Source organism: Trachurus trachurus (genome assembly GCF_905171665.1).
Source record: "Trachurus trachurus genome assembly, chromosome: 2".
Classification (NCBI taxonomy): domain Eukaryota; kingdom Metazoa; phylum Chordata; class Actinopteri; order Carangiformes; family Carangidae; genus Trachurus; species Trachurus trachurus.
Window position 1 is genome coordinate 3,228,162 of NC_139914.1, and position 14,451 is coordinate 3,242,612.

Sequence of the window (14,451 nt, forward strand, 5' to 3'; positions counted from 1 at the left end):
AATTTGTGCCACAAATCAATTTTACAGTTAGCAGACACGTCATTGTGGGACAAGTTTTATTGTTTCTTCCTGTGTCTTGCTTTTGTTTCCTCTCGGGAGTCATTTGTTGCACTTACATTGCCTGTGAGCCTTTATTTGTATCCATTATTAACCAACATTGCAAGTGCCATTTGAACTACAAGAGGACCATTTGGAAATCTGCTGATTTGTATCTAAAATTAGTCTTTCTAGAGAAATGTTCATTGCATGATTACAACCTTTGATTGCACCCAATTATTAGTAACTAATGCAAGCCCACTGATAAAATTTCCCCCTGAGTAGCAGAAAGTTACACATTGAGGTTAAATTGCACAACATCATGATGGGGTGTTTATTTCAGCATCTCTAGAGGAAAATAAAAAAAGACGTCTTCAAACTGGGCTCAAGTTGTCTGGCAAGAAAATAAGCTACTACAGATTTTTTGGGAGGATCTCTGGTCCTAAAGCTCTTAAAAAAAAAAAAAAAAAAGACAGAGAGAGAGAGAGAGAAAGAAAAACACTTGGGTTACATAACAGCAGGGGTCCAGTTTCACTGAATGAGTTGTGTATTGAAGTGTGTGTAATGTGAGGGAAAAAGAAACGACAAGTTCTCAACATTAATCTAATTTTAGGGCGGATGGGAGTGTTGTGTGAGCATCAGGTAAAGTTTGTGGCTGTGGTGTGTGTTTGTGTGTGTGTGAGAGAGAGTTGTGTAGCATATTGTGTAGCTATTTTGTGTTGTGTTGTGAGAACAGCAGTTTATTGCCTTTCGTGGTCTGTTGAGCTCAGCATCGAAATGTTCAGCGTTTGCCACGGCCACACGCTGCTTCCTGTGGATGTTATGTGTGACTTTTGCCTCTGTGTGTGTGTATGTCAGTGTTTTTTCCTGTTGTGTTTGAGTGTGTGAATGTATTGGTTACAATTATGGAAGTTCCTGCATATACGTCCATGTGTGTGTGTGAGAGAGACAGCGCTGAAATGTAACAATGTCAAACCTACCTGGATGTCTTGTACTCTGTGATTATAAAGTACTGTAGAAGAAACTGAATGCACTGAGCACACACAGGTATGTATGTGTGTGTTTTATGGCTTGTGTAAATAAATAAAAAAACATCTCATTCACTAAATATTCTGTCTGGCCTGCTTCTTTACACACACACACACACACACACACACACACACACACACACACACACACACACACACACAAGGTGGATGTGTTCCAGATGTGGACGATATAGCCGAGTCTTCCAGTCAGACATGTGTTTCAGTTTCTGTATGTTGAACCTTGAAGATGTTTTACTCAACACGTCTTCTCCCTCCGGTTTGCTTTTGTTCATGTTCATATCTTCTAGTGTGTCATTTACTTGTGGGTTCTTTCGATGCTAATCACGGGTGATGATGGCGGCAGCGTGCAGACATCAAGAGCGGCCAAGGTCCAGCCCAGTTTTTCTGATGAAAAATATAAGCCAGTAGAAAACGCAAACATGTCTTCACTACCTTGGTATTCCACGCTGCCGTTAGTAAAGTCAACAGATGATTTATGTTGACCATGAGAGAATAAAACATGCTTTAATCACATACACCTCTGGAAAAAATTAAGAGACCACTCCCAAAATGATCAGTTTCTCTGGTTTGTGTTTGAGTAAAATTAAATTTAAAAAGAAATTGTTTTATTCTATCAACTACTGACAACATTTCTCCCAAAATTGAACTAAAAATATTGTCATTTAGAGCTTTTATTGGCTGAAAATGCCTAAACTAGTCTAAATAACAAAAAATATCTAGGCTTTTCAGACCTTGAATAATAATAATGCAAAGAAAACATGTTCATATGTATTCCTCAACAACACAGCAAGAATATTTTAACTCAGGAAGAGTTTATAAATCAGTTTTTGTGGGATAATGCCGATGTTTAATCCCAGCAGTGGTTTTTATTTATAATCTTCCTATAAAACCAGATGTGGTTCTGGTGATGACCTCATCAGTGTCTCATTAAGTAGAACGAGTTGTGTTTGTGTTGGTGTTTAAAAAAGAAAAGAAAAGAATGACTGTCATACATGTAGAGATGCTTTTAAGAAACATTTGTGAAAGTGGTATCTTGTTTTTTTCCAGAGCTGTATGTCTGTGACTGACTCAGTGATCGTACATCGTTTCCTCACTGGCGGCCGTGGCTCTTTCTAAATGAATTGGCACAGTTTTCTGTTTATAGCCTGCACTGTTGCCAACTTTGTGCATTTGATTTAGAGGCTCGTCTTCTATTTTCTTTCTTCTTCCACCTAGCAGCAACACAACACGAGCAAGACAATCCTTGGGCACTGTCCACCACAGTAGACAGCTGCCAGTCGGGGGGTTTAAGGTCCAGAACGGCGTTCCAGCACGCACAATTAACCTGTTTATAAATCTGTCTAAACAAAAAGAAATGGGATGGATGAGCAGGAACACACAGGCAGAGCACCCTTCCCTGCTGATTATTATCACACAAAGCACTGCAGTGGCTCTTTTCACTTCATTGTTGTCGACACGTCCACAACATCCTCAATTCCTCTAATTGACCGATACACAATGAGACGCACTGAGATCCAGTCTACACAGTCAAAACTGAGTCAAACGGGAACAGGTTAAAACCACAGAGGCGCTGACTGTACAGTTTAACATTCAGACTTTCAGGGAAATTCATTATCATCATCATCTGTAAAAAAAAAAAAAAAAAAAAAAATTCCACCAGCCTTGAGGGTAAAAAATAACTGCAAAGGTTGATCTCATGATGTGATAGTGAAGCAGCTCAATGGCTTAGTAGCAGAAAGGGAAACTTAGAAACCATATAGTCTGTCCATTATCCTTCAATAAAGACCATTTTAAATTATATGGCTCAGCTACATCTTCCCACGCTTAAAATGTTTCACTGCAACTCTTAATTTCCCTATTCTTCTTCTTCTTCATCCGACTTTTGATTTGATTATCGGCGGCTAAGATATTGTATTGTTTTGAGTGACGGAAATAATCAGATGCAGACGTTAGTGGTGCAGCTTTGTGGGGGTGGGGAACCACACAGCTGTTTTCATGTGAGACGGAGAGAAACCGGATTTAACCATCAAACAATCCTAATTTTATTGCTTTTCTCTCCTCTCTCTCTCCCCACCAAAAGCCAGTGAGTGGGCGGTAATCTAATTTTCAGAAGTTATGGTCCAGGATTTAAGAAATCAAAATGGTTTATCAGCTCATCTCTCTCTCTCTTTTCAATTAACTAGGGCCTTTCCACATCACACGTTGGTTTATTGTGACCTGACAGGAAACTTTAGTCTGGTTTGTGTGCTGCAGCGAGATCCATCAAGTGTATTTAAAGTCTTATGAGTCGTCTTACGTTATGAAATGGTGACTTCCTGTGTCTTCACATGACACACAGGTTGTTTTCCTGTGATCATAACAAAACAAAAACCTTGATTCGTGGCTAGTATTCACTTCAACCCCCACAGCCCAACCTACAGTATCCTTCACTATCAGTGCTTGTAATTGTGATACTTAACTTCTTTGTTTGACATTAAAAGTGGGTGTTGACTCATTTATTCAAAGGGAAACTTTAGTATGTTTCCACCTGGTTGCTTTCCAAATATTTAACTATTATTATTATGTATAGGTTATTTTCACTGTATACATTTTGCTAAACAGTATACCATGTACGGTATTTAAGGAGCCCAAACTAGAAACTACCCTATTTGGATTTTTTTTTTTTTTTTTTTGGAGTAAGAGGGCAGCCCTCTAAATGAGTCAGAACAGACATTAGCTTTCACATTAGTTTTGTGGTTTCAAATACTTTCACAATGGAACAGGATGAGATCTCTGTGAGAAACTGCTTTCAGTTAAACGAAGCTGTTTTAAAAGCTATTACCAGAAGAATGTTCCCGTCTTACTCTATATTGAGGGGTGAAGGAGAAAGTGTTAATTTTCAAATGGAAAATCTACGACCAGGCTGGAAAAACAACGCAAGAGCAAAGAAGTTGTTACCGTTTTTGGTAGAGACTCGACTTTCTCACGGGTTGTTTTTTGTTTGACTACAGTACAAACAACCCGTAGCATTACGTAGTCGATAAAACGTTGCGTTTTTTGGAGGCTATAAAACTTTTAACATGCACCCTAGTGGTCGCTCACCTGGCTTCAACGCAGCAGCCGGGGCTTGAATCTGGACTGGACCCTTCACAGCTTGTCTCCTTTTTCTGTCTGTAATCAAGCAAAAGTAGAAGGAAAAAGCAGTTTTTATCAACTCAAAGCAGAAATACGACCTCCACTATACGCCCCGCAAGCATCAGCATCAACATTAGCACAAAATATAGAAGAAGCTTTTTTTCTCACAAACCCTAACAGATAATCACCCGACATTAGCTCTGATTAGACCTCGTAAAACGACACTTCTGAGCCTCTGCACCTACTGCAACCTAGTAAAACCAGTCGACCAACGTGCTGCTCCGGGTCTTTGCACCGACTCGTTCATTTCCCCCTAGAGCTACTGTTTCCTGAGTGCAGCACGACCTCATGACCTGCTCAAGTTTCTCTGTAATTCTTTGAACTCCACATCATTATAGCTGCTGGCAGCAAAGAGCAGATAAGGACAGCTGCTCTCTTTTGCATGGTGATTAACTTGTTTTGAACTACGGTAAAAACTCATTTCTGATGTAAAATAGAGAAATATGACAGGTTGCCCAGTTGCAAGTTGATAAAGGAGCCTGACATTTCTATTAAATGGATAGTTCACCCAAAATTCAAATTTCACTCATTATCTACTCGCCCTCATGTCGACTAAGGGCTGGGAGAAGTTTCAGGGTCCTCCGTGCCTTCTCTGAATTAGTTAGTTATGTCCCTCTTGTATTGAAGCCCCGACATGAGAAACTGTTCCGAAAAAAAATAAATAAGTCTATAGTTTTAGCTTGTTTGTAGCGGAAGCTCCCAGTGTCTCAGTTCACTGCTCTTCCTGTGTCAGTGCAAATCTCGCGTGATTTGCACTGACCGGCGGAACAATTTCTCATGTCGGGGCTTCAATACCAGAGGGACATTACAGACGAGCACTATGGAGGTATTTGGATATTTTTTGTTGTGTCTTTTTGGACGAAGAAAAGTGAGCACCATTCACAACCATTATATGGACAAATACTGCTGCGCGGACCCCCCTGTAACTCAGAGAAGGCATGGAGGAATTTTGGGTGAACTATCCCTTTAATGTTCTTTCCTGGTTGTTATCTTTTCTCAGAATTAGAAATGCAGATGAGATTGCAGAGGAAACTACTGTATTACTATTCATCAGCGATAATATATGTGAGTGGGCAGCTCTTTATTACTGGAATCCTGTAGGTAGGTAGATATCTGGTAAGTTTCAGTCTGACTCATGAGGAAATCACGTTGGCTTTCATCTTCTCATCAGCGTCAGCCCCTAAGTACTGTACCGCCATCATCATCATGCTACTATGTGGTTATCAGCAAATCAAATCTCTGAGATCTGTATGTATAAACTCTACACACAGCAGCACACCTCTGCTGCTTCCTTCCTGTGACCCTGATCACAACACAAGAGATTATCCAATTAACCAGACAGGGTTAATTAATCAACTAATCAATAATGTTGCATGAACCTTGTTATGGCTGATGTGTTCCCGATGCCTGCGTGTACAGTAATTGCCTATCGGTGAGACGGACAGACAGCAGGCAGGATATACAATGAATTATGGGGCAATTATTGAGGGAAATTACACTCGTCAAAATGTAATCGAATGACGTGTGTGTTGTTCGACGGTGCAAGTTTGATCCAATTAAACCACGAAGCTCATAGTTTGAGTTGATTTGGAGATGTTTATGGTCAGAGAGGGCACATATGCAGAGGTGGCAAAACAATGTGTAAAAAAAAACAACAGTTTTTACAATGTAAGGAGTAGAAAGTACATATTTTTGCGTATAAAGTAGGGAGTAAAAGTAAAAAGTTGTCGGAAAAATAAATACTCAAGTAAAGTGCAGATACCTGAAAAATCTACTTAAGTACAGTAACAAAGTATTTGTACTTCGTTACTTGTCACCTCTGCACATAGATTTAAGAGGGAACTGTAACTTTAAAGAGCCTACCATCCATTCTACTCTGAAAAGTATGAGCATCTCTGTTTGTGGTGTAAAAATGTTGAATAGACTAGATGATATTATAAAAATGTGCATTAACTTAAAACAAGGCCCTTCTCAAACTTGCACAGTGTGTCATTGTCATTATTGTTTTTGTTTTTTACATATACTGTTTGTTTTTATACTGTGCTTGTTTGAGACAAATAAACATCAAATCAAATAAAAAATGTGAGCTTAATAAGGAGATGAAGTATGTAGGAGTTTGGCTGTGTGGACTGGAGTCATCTTGTGAGGAATTGTTAAATATTTTCTTTCTTGCTCCTGATTTGCTGCTGTTTTTGTCTGTGGAATTTATAACGGACACAAAACGCACGGCCAACATCACCAGTAACGGTCAGCTAGTAGTTATGAGAAGCAGCCTCCCTTTAACTCTGTGTGAAATCAAAGAACAACATTACTGAGAATTTTGAGGGGTAGATAGGATTTTTTTTATAGTGTTTCAATTAAAGCGCTATAAAAACGACACCATCGAGACTGTGAGGGATTAACTGAAATGAGACGCTACAACAGCAAATATAAAACATTTGAACAACTGCAGAGTCTGGGAGGCTGATATTGTTGGTGTTACGGATGCCAGTGGGCCACTTTCAAAACGGAAAGAGCTGAAGCTGTTGGAGGCAATCAGCGACTTTCTGAAGGACACCTCCGTCTTTAAGGTTTGAGCCCCCCTGCTGCTCTAATACCAGCATGACCTGGGTGGTGGTGAATATACTGTATGTGGAGGAGGTGGGATGAGGAAGGATGTTATCGTCTCTGCAGGGAAAGTCGATCTATTGTTTGAACTTCTGCTTAGTTTTCTAACAATGGGGGCAAACAGATTAGCTGCTCTCAGTGGTTATCAGTCAAGACAGATGTATATTCTTAAAAAATTAGTATGACTGAAATATTCTTCTGTAGATAGACACTTTTGAAAGAGAGAGGAGAAGATAAGTAGAGAGTGAGAGGCGAGAGATAAAGGCACACAGGGAGGGGCGATCATGTGACTGACTGAGGAAACCAAACAGAGGTTGCAGTAATCTCATGCCATGACCACATGGACTATAGAGGTTTAACGGATCAACTGAGACTAGAGAATGATAACAGGTGAACAAAGCATAATAAGCCATGAACAACAAGTCAAGGCATAAGGATGAGATGCCTCGTAGTCAGAGCAAAGACACAAGAGAAACCTTAAAGGGATAGTTCACCCAAAATTCAAATTTCACTCATTATCTACTCACCCTCATGTCGACTAAGGGCTGGGAGAAGTTTCAGAGTCCTCCGTGCCTTCTCTGAGTTACAGCGGGGCTCCGTGCAGCACTGCATGTCCATATGGTTGCGAACGGGGCTCAATTTTCTTCGTCCAAAAAGACACAAGATTTGCACCGGTGTCAATGCAAATCGCGCAAGATTTGGACGGACACAGGAAGAGCAGTGCTGGGAGTTTCCGCTACAAACAAGCTTAAAATATAGACTTATTTAATTTTTTTCGGAACAATTTCTCATGTCGGGGCTTCAGTACAAGAGGGACATTACAGACGAGCAGTATGGAGGTATTTGGATGTTTTTTGGTGTGTCTTTTTAGACGAAGAAAAGTGAGCTCCGTTCGCTACCGTCATATGGACATGCAGTGCTGCACGTGGGCCCCGCTGTAACTCAGAGAAGGCACGGAGGACTCTGAAACTTCTCCCAGCCCTTAGTCGACATGAGGGTGAGTAGATAATGAGTGAAATTTGAATTTTGGGTGAACTACCCCTTTAAAGACACAGGATGCTCAGATCCATGTGAACGGTGTGAGTACATTTAGTTTGCAGGCCAGAAAAGAGCATGTTAGAATAATCTACAACAGACATCTTAATGTGCAGATCAAAGGGTGAATGAAATTGTCGTCCAGGCCAGTGACCTGCATGTCAGTTTGATCTACAGGAAACTACTACTTAGAGCAGATGATAAAAGTCTCTCATTTAATATGTATGGAGAGAGAGAGACGCACATCTTGGCAGATACTGTTGGACGGAGCTTAGACAACATCCCACAATTTATATAATGCTGTGCAGAAGGCAGAGGAAGCCCTGCGGTGAATTCACCACCACGTGAGCCAGACAGGTTTAGTGCCATGATTTAATGTGTGCATCCTGTAGTATTTAAAGTGTGTGTTAGCAGCCAAGAGTTTCACACGTTAGTTGTTGCCAAGGCGTCACTTAATGGGGATCCATGTGAAACAATAAACAGCAAGAAAGGCAAAGGCAGGCTGGTGCAGATGGAGATTCAACTCTCTGTAGGACAAAGAGATGCATTTTACTGTAAGCTTACAGTAGGACAAGAACTTTTTACATTTTACATTTAGACTTACAGATTTACTATACATGTATATAAAGATTTGCCATATTTACAGTATGGTACTGTACTGCAGCATTTTATAAGTGGGAAGCACTTTTACAGTATTGTACACTACAGTTATATGGGTTGATGCAGTATATGTACTGTACATACTGTAATTTTACTCTGCATCACATAGGATTGCAGGACAACCTCACAGAGATGGAAGAGGACCCTTTTTACTCTGCAACAAGAAGAAGCCATTTGTGCAACGGTGATTGCAAACAATGACACAAGGTTGAGAGAAATACAATGCGAGGATGACAATATCTTTGGGAACATTGAATCCGTTTCAATCGGTGCAGTTGACAGAGTCATGTAGATGAAAACATGTGGCCAGACAGACAGGAACATCTGGATGTGCAGGAATGGTTTACAGTACTCTCTCTGTAGGTTCAGTTACTGCAATACTGTTTACAGTTGTGCACAGCTGGGTGTTTCTTATGTTTGTTGTAAATACAGTAGATGACTGTAGTGTATTTTTCTTTTGCACAATGCTGTGAAGAAATTAGAATTGCAAACAGAAAATGCAGTAAAAATGTGAAACATACATATTCTCAGTGTCAGTTGCATGTGTTGTTGATGTATTGTACACATAGCATCCGTGACAGAGTTACTGTTACATGGTCAAGAGGTACATCAAAGTGAGTAAGTGATATGATCTCAGTAACTTGACCAGGACATAATTGTCGGTCCGAGAACCGAGTGGTTTGACCAATTCAGAAAACTGCTCATCTCCTGGGACTTCTTCACAATTTACTGAGAAAACCGCTGAGCTGGCAGCCGCTCCGTGGGCGAAAATTACTTGTTATAATGATGAGGCAGGTTAGACGGGAATGACCAGTCTGGTTTTTAAGTAAATCGAGTGCTCGGGCATCACAGGAGCTCACAAAACACCACTGAGACCAAATAAACTGGAAAAAAAAAGCTCTGAATCAGGTGTTGTTTGTTTTGGTTTGTAGTTGTGAGGAGGAGGAGGAGGAGGAGGAGGAGCAGCCTTTCCTCCACCTTCTGCTCAGGCAGTGGAGCATGTTCCCCTATGGACCGGTTCAGCTCCACTGCCACAAGGACAGATACAGGAAATCAGCAATAAGCCTTTACGACCGTTTACAACCCCCCGTCTGCCAGAGAACTCCCAGAATCCCCTGCAGCGCTATTAGTCCCAACTAAACTCTGCCCTGTTTGCAATGACTTTGCACAGCGATTTACTGTGTAAACTGAGCTTTTTCTTCCTTTTAAAAGGGATAGTTCACCCAACATTCAAATTTCACTCATTATCTACTCACCCTCATGTCGACTAAGGGCTGGGAGAAGTTTCAGAGTCCTCCGTGCCTTCTCTGAGTTACGGGGGGGTCCGTGCAGCAGTATTTGTCCATATAATGGTTGTGAATGGTGCTCACTTTTCTTCGTCCAAAAAGACAAACCAAAAAACATCCAAATACCTCCATAGTGCTCGTCTGTAATGTCCCTCTTGTATTGAAGCCCCGACATGAGAAATTGTTCCGAAAAAATTAAATAAGTCTATATTTTAAGCTTGTTTGTAGCGGAAGCTCCCAGTGTCTCAGTTCACTGCTCTTCCTGTGTCCAGCAGAACAATTTCTCATGAAACTTCTCCCAGCCCTTAGTCGACATGAGGGTGAGTAGATAATGAGTGAAATTTGAATTTTGGGTGAACTATCCCTTTAATCTTGTGATATCTATCTATCCATCCATCCATCCATCCATCCATCCGTGGCGTTGTTTACCTGGATAACATGCCTGCCAGTCACAGTTGGTGCAACAGTTGAACAGGATTTAGAAGTATTTTTTTTTATCTGTCTCAAATGACTGACTTTTCATTGTTGAAATGAAATGAAAACATGTTAGTGTTGCTTCTCTGTTGCTTTAGACTCAGTGGGGATGTTTTGCTCTCCTTGTTCTGCATAACATTTTGAAACCTGCATGTGATGTAATCTGATCCTGCTGCTTTTCCGTTGGCTCGGTTTTCTAAAACTCTGTCCTTTTCCCCCAAAAATAAATCCTAGTCCACCCACTCTGTTAAAAAATGTCCTACACATGTTCTCACTTTTAAACTTCAATAAAAGTCAATAAAGTCCAACAACTAGTTTCATCACAAGGGGGTTTGAGTTATAAACTTTTTTTCATTCCTTTATTTCAAAAAACTAAACTAAACTAAACAAACAAACCTGGATGTGATTCACACAGTGAAACAGAACAGGTCATATGAAAAGGAACTTAACATTAACCCTGGGAACCTTTAAGTTTCATAACATACTCTCCGTCCACCCACTGGAGGCTCATTGAGCGCGATGCCTGACTAACTTAACTGTTGTGAAACACAACGTATGAATCAGACAGAGAGAGGTGTGTTGATCCCAGAGGGGGAGGGAGGGAGGGAGAGTGTAGACACATGTCTCTCTCCCTGAATGATGAAACCATGTCCTGTCCAAAACCACAGCAGCTCTCCTCCACTCTCACTGTCACATCAACACAAGTCCCACGGCTCGTTAACAGAGACTCACACACTGACAACGACAGCAGTCTGGAGAGGAGAGAGGGAAGGGTAGGGAAGGCAGGGAGGGAGGATGGATGGATGAGCCAGAGGAGGGATTTCCCCTTTGGTCAGACTGTAAGGGAGAAAACAGAGCGAGGATTGCCTAACTTATAAATGTCCACCATTACACACACACACAGCAGTGACAAACAGTCTCTGGACACCTAGTGTGGATAAATATAGCAGCATGCAGACAGGCGTTCACCCACAGTTCAGCCAGCCAGCCGGCCGCACGTGAAGCATTACAATCACAACATCACAGTCTCACCAGAAATATTGAACCTGAACACAAACCGAGACCTTGATAAACAACAGAGAACATTATTATTATTGTTATGACTCAAAGACAAGAGTGAATGTCTGGAATGACACGGTTCACACACGACGGACGGACGGGAACTACATGTAGTAATTACTTCGCCCTGTGCTGCTGCAGCTGCGTGGGCACACGAGACGTAATTCACCCAGTTTCCAGGTTAGCATCGTGTTTGAAACATGGAAAGCACGCCTCACTATTTAATTCTGGACTGTCAGCTACACTGCCTGTAACTACATGAACTGCTTTGATACTTCTGCTCTGCTGTTTCACCTGTCAGCCTGGTGGGCGGGGGAGAAGGCCTGACTCAGATTTATCAATGAGGAAGTGAAGGTCAATATGTTTTCTGGCTGCTTTTAAACATATAACCCCCCCCTCCCTTTTTTTAAAGTTGTAAATACTCATAATAAAAACTCTTAATAGCAAAAAAAAAAAAGATTTATCAATGAGGAAGTGAAAGTAAATATGTTTTCTGGCTGCTTTTAAACATATACAACTTATAGTCTTCATGTTAATATTGCCATTGGTAATATTCTTTATGTCTATTGGTGGGGTTTCTGCCCAGCTATAGAAGATGCAGCCACGTATGTTTATGTTCACATCACCAGGCTTATGAATCTATATGTGACCTTTGGTTTTGTGCTCATTTACATATGCAGAATTTTTACTGTATCCTTGCACACTTTTTATTCCAAGTCAATCAATCAATCAATCAATCAATCAATCAATCAATCAATCAATCAATCAATCAATCAATCAATCAATCAATCTGTTTATTTCGGGCATGTCAATTTAAATCATCATCATCACACTTCATCTTCGTTCAAATAATACAATACACATGGCCGAAAGGGAAAGCGGGAGAAGCAAAAGCTTATCTAGTCCCGCCCCCATTACCCGCAGAATAAGAATATTTGTCATAATCTTTTTGTTTTTTCTTCTTTTCTTTTTTTTTTACATTTTTTTTTACATTCTTTTACGTATGACAAGTCCCTCTGTCTTCTATTTTCCTATTGTATCTGTCGTATTTATTGTTTCTGACTGTGATTATTAGCTATTACCTTCCATTAGGACCTAATGTATCCAGTCAGGACAGCTTAGTATTTATTTTATGTATTCATTGCTCTTTACCTTTATATATTGATGCTGTTTCTATTGTTTGTATGTTGATATTTAATATTTGAATTCCTCACACTCAGACGTGTGGGAAAGTGATTGGTTTGTGTCACACAGCCACTCCTATTTAAGATGGCTTCCTGTGTTGTTGGCACAAACATTTGCTTGAAAAAGGTCTAGCACCGAAACGTTGCAATGCAATAAATTCTGCAAGTTGGCCATGTGTGCGGCGGGAACTCTTCTTTTCTAAACATATAAAACAAAAGAAAATAACAAAAGCTGTAGAAAACGCACTGTGAGGGATTTCAATCCAAGTAAAAGTATTCAGATATTTCATTCAAACACACATACATCTACAGTGCAGCACTTAACTTGGCAATGCATTTTCCACTAGCAGCTTGATGAGTCAGGCTCTGTGATGAGTGCAATCAAATCAAATTACGTCCTCCTGACCTTGGTTTTCCGACCCATTCACAGCTATGATTAAACGATTATTATGATAATGATTATTTCCTGTTCCAGCGCTATGAGGTTTTTAAAAAAATGACTCCGAGCTGAGGCATGAAACGGCTCCCCTGTAAAAACACCAGATATACTCGGTGTTATCAGTGCAAGTCAAACTCAGCTGACAGAGGCCAGCATCAGCGAGCACACAGCTGTGGGTCATGTGTTTACCTTCATATTAAAATTACGCTGATTAGCTAGTTGACGTGTTCTTGGCGTGTATTTTACAAGTTGAGTGGCAGCTGGCAGTTCACAGCTGGAGTAGCCGTTTGCTCCGTGAGGAATTTTATCAGGATACATCTGGGAGGAAGCTGCTGGTGAGCGAGCGTGTCCAGAGAAACTGGCAGAGACAAAAGCAAGTGTCCAAAGTTGACTAGGTAAAAGATGTGTGTGTGTGTACGGCTTGTGTTTGAAAGTGGACGGGGTGAGAAGTCACTGGTCTAGACATGTTTTGTCTACAGGAGAAGAAACCTCATGTCTTGTAAACATACAGTACAGAAATACCACACCACCACTAGATAGCAAAGACATAACATTATACAACAGATAAGACAAATACAATATGGTATGGTCTATATACTATCCCTGACTATGAGGAAGTTATCAAAGTTGGCCTGTGTGATAAATGCACAACCTGATGTATGAAGGGAAATTCAGCTCATCTACCATTTGCAGAAGAATTAAAAACCCTGATGTCTGTAGGTACAAAGGATCTTCTAGCCTATACCTCTCCATCCTGCATCACAGAGAGAGGAGCCGTCTTTTGGTCCGTCAAGATGTTATGAAAGTGGATGATCCGAGTTGTTCAGAACAGCCTCGCACATCTTCAGTGTGCATCTCTCCACCACATCCAACAGTCAATCCATCAGGGAAACATGACTGAAGTCTCCTATCGTTAAAAGTGCCTAAGGATGTTTAGTCTGTATCCTGGCGACGACTTCATGGAGAGAACTTCAGCAGTTGCCATGGGTGGGATGTACACACAAGTATTGTTATGATATGAAAACATGTCTACTTTCTGAGTCTTCATCAAAATCTCAAAAGCTCATTACTCTTGTTGGGCGGAGAGTTTACGTTTCCCACAATAATGAGTATGACTGACGGCAGAAAGGACCCAGAGTTCATCTCCACTTCCAGGCCTTTTAACCTTTGCACCAGCAGCACAGCAACCACGGAAACCCCTCTCTTCATCTCAGCCTTCATCTCAGAGTAGCGTCCTCTGTTTTCAATGAAAGAAGCTCTGACAAAAACGTCACAAAAATAAAGCAAAGGTTGAATAAAAACTCAGTGCGACCAGACTTTGCTGCGATGTTCATTTCAAGGTTCTGAGTTGAGTACAATGGTACAAAGATGAATTAGATGTCTTTGATGCCCGATGACAATTAGTTCTTGGATTTAATCATGTTTGTCATGCTCTTGCTCAATCATGC